This window comes from Lepeophtheirus salmonis, unplaced genomic scaffold (assembly GCF_016086655.4).
Source record: "Lepeophtheirus salmonis unplaced genomic scaffold, UVic_Lsal_1.4 unplaced_contig_9947_pilon, whole genome shotgun sequence".
NCBI lineage: Eukaryota > Metazoa > Arthropoda > Copepoda > Siphonostomatoida > Caligidae > Lepeophtheirus > Lepeophtheirus salmonis.
Window position 1 is genome coordinate 1 of NW_027297079.1, and position 5759 is coordinate 5759.

At 28.9% G+C, this 5759-nt stretch overlaps 1 long non-coding RNA gene across 1 annotated transcript; it reads right to left on the bottom strand.

Annotated features, from left to right (window-relative positions):
• Nucleotides 1-4931: 4931 nt before the first annotated feature.
• On the bottom strand, nt 4932-5205 carry LOC121131706 (uncharacterized). Its single transcript, XR_005869141.2, has 2 exons — nt 5148-5205; nt 4932-5087 (listed from the first exon to the last, which is right to left on the bottom strand). It is a non-coding gene; the product is annotated as an uncharacterized lncRNA (long non-coding RNA).
• Nucleotides 5206-5759: the final 554 nt, after the last annotated feature.

Genomic DNA, 5759 nt, shown 5'->3' on the forward strand with positions numbered 1-5759 from the left:
ATATCAAACAATATTTTGAAAAAAAAACCGAGCTGCAGTGTACTTTCATCTCAATTTTAAAAAACTAGGTATTGGCATGTGCCTAATACATGAATTATTTTTGCTACAGTTTTTTTAAAAATAACTATTATTATTTAATAAATGTCTAAATTTTGTACGTATATGTATGTACGTTTGGGAATGAACCCCGGAAATATCTTATTTTTCTACATACTTTTGCAAACGTTTTCATTTTTTAAGTTAATCTGAAGAAACCTTAACAGTGATGTTGAAATTAGTTATACTTAATAATCATAGAAGTTCATATTTGAATCTTCAACCGATTCTTTTGTTTTGGAGGATTACCCTTCACATGCATCTACAAGTGTTTATGTAGTTCAATTCGAAGATCCTTATGAGCAAACCGATGAAAATAGGGATAACAAAGAAGAAATTGTAAATGATCCCAATTGTCTTCACAAAGGTTTGTTGAACCCCGATAGTGAGCTTTGTACTCTTCGTCTCGATGACTTATACGAAAATGATCTATATCAGGTTTATTTTTTTCTATTTCTAGACAAATAGCCTTCAACGAACTTGTAGCTATAATATAGAAATTAGGTCTTCCCAAACTAATATCATCTTATGGGAAATTTCTTTTTTATTTTAGTATTGTATTTTCAAAAGTGCATATTTTTTTATATATTCTATATTTATAGTTATACACCTCCAACTAATTAAAAAGGGAATACAATGTTTGTCCGCACGTTATACTTTCTCTATCTATCTCAAAATTGGAGACCGCGACAGCAAATATTTTAAATTCAGTTATTGGAACCTTTTAATAACAATAAAATAAGTTTTCAAAGTAAATCATATATTATTGGAGTTGGATGGGATGGATCTGGAATCAATCAATCATGATTCCTTGAAAAAGTTTCCACGTATGAGTATATTATCATTGAAGTTATTACATTATATGTCTATGTTTATATATTTATAGTAATTTTGTAGTTTTCAGAGTTAATGGACTTGATGGATACTTTAGGCTTAATCCTCAGTCCAAGGATCAAGTCTGAGTTCTGCTTTTCCGGTATGCTACAAAAAAATGAAATTACAACCTCTTTCACACCTTCCATTTTTATTTTTCTCCTGATGCTGTTTCCAATTTAGAGAGAGAAAGAAAAAGTAGACATAACGGGCAAACTTATTCAATTACCGGCTTAAAGTTGATAAATTCTTCTTGTAGTTGAATCGGTCCAAATTGATACATAATAGCTGTATAATTTTGAACAAAAAACTCCCTTCCCATGGCAGGCTCTATATTATTTATTACACTATTTAGTTTACCTAATTGAGTCTCAGATAAAAAGGCATTTTTGGATTCTACCGTCTTGGCTGCTTCCTTTTAGAATCTTTCTTGATATTCCCATTATTTCTTAACTTTATATTTCACTTCTAAATCAATTAAAACCTCAAATTTTTGATCCCCTTTAGTTTTATACGCAACCTCTCTCCTGCACTAACAACTGGCCTTTCACTCTTTTAGTAGTCTCACATTCTCAGCTTTTAAAATGACATCACATATTTTGATGTCTATTTACTCTTAATTCACAAAACAACTATTTGTCATAAAATAAAAGGATATATATAAATTGTATTTATGAAATTAAAAATAATTTGTTATCATTTTCAAAGTGTATAGATGACGTAATTTGAATCAAAATTAGTGTCGCAATTGTAACGTCAATCGAATCCTTTTGTTATTAACTGATGAAGAAGACAGTACTAAAAAATTAATTCTAATGACATGATTGAAAAAATGTCAACTGTCAATATAGTCATTACTCATAAATATGCCCTATCTACTACTATTTATTTCTTTAAATGTTAGAGTTAATTTGTAGATTTTCAATTGTTGTTTTTTTCAGCTGCATATTATAAAATGCAATTTGCCGACCGTACGTTTGGCTGAAGCACCATTTGTGACATTTGCCCGAAAAATAATATTTATTTTATATTGATGTCTGCGATAAATGTTTTAATTCAATTACAAGTGATTATAGATAAGGAGGTATATTTTATTTGCTATTTATATCATATATTTAAATTAATTAGTGTTATTTTGCAGAAAATATTTTGATTCATTATACTCTTTAATGATAATTAAAGTATTTGGTTCGAATGCAATTTTATATAGTTCGAAACTTTAATGCTCATGTACTGTAAGTAAATTAAATAATAAATAAACACGACAGCAAATCGAATGGAACAAATTATTATGCATGTTAGTCAATTCAATGAACATTTTCAAGATGAAAAATCCATCATGATAATCAATATATAAAAAAAAGTGATTAGCACATCCTCTCTTCAAGTTTACGTTGTTTTTGTTTATTATTTAATTTAGGTGACATGACATCTCAGTAGCAACAATCAGCTGTGATGAGAAAACAAACAAACTAATCTCTTTGTAATTAATTGTAACGATTTAGTTATCTTATAAATGTACAGATTATACAATATACACTTCTGGTATTATATATAGTTTATATTAGTAAACTAATAACCATGGAGGTTGTTCATAAAAGACAAAGAGTTACAATTGGGTATTCTTTTCAGGATTTATAATTGTGAGTCATCGTTAGAGTTGGAGTAGAATTAATGATATATATTAGAATTATTCCAGCCAATATATCCTAGCAATAAACGGAATAGAAATATTGTATATTTTATTTTTAATACACTTCATCCTATGGATTGGGCAGTGAATCGCTGGTCAAATAGGTGGGTCATTAGCCACCCCCACCGCTTCATTGAGCAGCAATATCCTTAGTTATTCTCACAACTCAAGAGATTGAATTTTTTTTTTGTGGGCTTTGTAAAGCTATATGTAATTTTAGTGGTTGTTTATGACCTTCATTTTAATTACATAAAATATATATATAAATAAACATTTTAATTACATAAAATATATATATTAATAAACATTTTAATTTACAATTAAAAGAAAAAGGAAAAAAAAGTTATCACCATAAAATCAATTTTCATATTTGAGACATATTAATAAAATTATTTAAATAAAATATTCGAACGGCACCAACCTTTTTGAAATTAGTTAAAAAAATGACTTCAAATGCACTAAATGAATAAAATTATGAGATTAATTCAAACAACTAAAAACTAATTTATGAAACATAATAAAAGACTAAAATTAGCAACTAATTATTTGCAATCGATTCATTTTTAGACTTTCCAAAATTTTAATCCAATCAACGACGGAACTTTAAACTTACATCTGAACAAGAAGGATAATATCTTATTTGACCTCCAATGTAAGTCTATGAAGTTAAACCAATATTAGGAACCTTGGTAAAAAAAGTATGAATATCTTGTTGCAGCCGCAATCATTATTGCTCTAAGATTTTATACTTTGATGGGCTCTTCAATGTTTATTTTTTTTTTTTTTTTTTGCAATCAAGCTTTTGCAGCTTGTAATAGCATGTTCTATTACTCGATTTTTTGCATTTCGGCTTTTCGAAGAGAGTCCAAATAACAGTAAAGGAGAGACAAACTTCTCTGTATTCTTTAGTACATTGAGTGTGACCAAATCTGTTACAATTTTGGGAGCCGGACAACTTGCAAAAGCGTGAACTGTCGACTTAAACATTTTACAATCATCCTTACAGGGAGAGTTAAAATAAATTCAACCTGATGAAATTTGAAATTGGGCCATAATTTTTTTCTCATCCTGTATGTTCGAGATTGAGCCGATGAGTATTGTATGACAAATTCATAATATATTAAAGTAGACCCCTTCTCTAATCAGAAATGTGTTAAAATGAAGTTAATTTTAGCCCTAAAGAACATACAAAATGTCCTTCTAAGCACAAAATCTTGCCAAAAATCAGTAATGTAGTCTTGATCGTTTGAGTGTCTAAAGTATTTCATTGGGTTACAATTTGTTTTTCTTCAAAATGAAAAATCAAGACAATATTTCTATTAATATTAAACATATTGTATAATTATAAAATTTCTAACTTGAGTGCTAATTTTAAGATTGTTTCTTGTTGTAGTTAAAATTATTTAATTCTCCAAATGTTCAGATATATGAAGGTATATAATTACTATTTGAGTTTTAAATTGTGCTGATAAGTACTCTCTAAAAGTGAAGAGTATAGACAATAGATGAATAGGTATCCCTATATTTTAAATGAATCCTCGAACCAGATTTGGCGAGTTTGAATTTATATTTTGGAGAGTTTATATTTTTTGCCATTTTGAAAGTTCACAAATGACGTATTTTGAAGAAAAAAATTATTGTTGCAATTTTAATGTAGTTGGAATATTTATAGTTTTTCTACTTTAAGTAAATTAAATAATCTATGAACTCACCAGCAAATCGAAAGAAACAAATTATTATGCTGGTCCGTCATTCGATGATTATTTTCCAAGATGAAGAATCCAAAAAGTGATTAGCACATCTTCTATTCAAGGTTACGTCGTGTTTGTTTATTATTTAATTTAGCTGACATGACATGACAATCAGGCGTTATAAGGAAGGAGTGTGAGAAACAACCAACCCCTCTATTTGAAATTCATTAAACAACTTAGAGAGTGGGATTTCTTTCTTTAGTATTGTTACTTGTTACCTATTTTTTAATGTTTTTCAGGCATCAGAACAAGAATTTCATAATTATGGACCTTTTAGGATACATATATATGTTAGGGAATGTATATGAAATCTTTATTCATTTTCTTATAGATCATTCCTAGATAATCATGCATTAGGAACACGACTCAGTGTTGAAATACTAATAACAACAATTGAGGAAAAGAAAATTTATTTTTCTGATTACCCATTCAAAAAGGGGGCCAGCCAACAAATTCACACAATTTACATCACCTTTCCGAGCACATAGGAATGCAAAAAATAAATGAATTTCGTACTGGATTTCTACTCTTCTTTATATTTGTATCGATATATTCTTAGAAATACATGAAGTGTACAATGAAAATATATTTTCTTAAATCTTGAGACACACAGCTACATTGGAATGGCCAGAATTTATAAGATTAATAAAAAATTATTTTTCTACACATGCTGCCTAAAAGTAAATAAAGAATAAATATAAATAGTTAATATTCAATTTTCTAAGCCAATTTACACTGATATGTTGGTATATCCAATCTAAATAGTATGAAACTCTAGTGTGCTTTGAGCCTATACGACGACTTCCACATTTGGTCCCTGATTTAACTACTCCCACAAGCATGCATCTTCCATCTCTTTCGAGTGTAACTGGTCCACCAGAATCTCCTTGACAAGTAGAATGAGGATAATTATTCACACAAAATATTGTGTTAGGATCAATGAGGCCTGTTGAACGAGTTTGACATTCTGTACTTGATAAATTTTTTACAAATAAATCTGTTCTCATAAGATGGGGAAAGTAAGAATTATTGTCTGGATCTTGTCGACCCCATCCACTCACTATATGTACAATATACACCTAAAGTAATAGTTTACAAACGAATATTCACAGTAATACCTACGACTGAAGATTCCAGCTCAATAGTTTCATTTTTATCATAGGGCAAACAAATGGGTTTATAAGAGGAGTAAATGTAACCTCCCCATCTATTTGAATCAAACCAATATCATTTTTGCATATCTTCTAGTTTTTTTGTATAATGGATGTACTATGAACTTTGCACATCCGTATTTTTGCCAGATTCCCGCTCTTTATTTCCTCCAAGATAAAGCTACAGTTAACAAA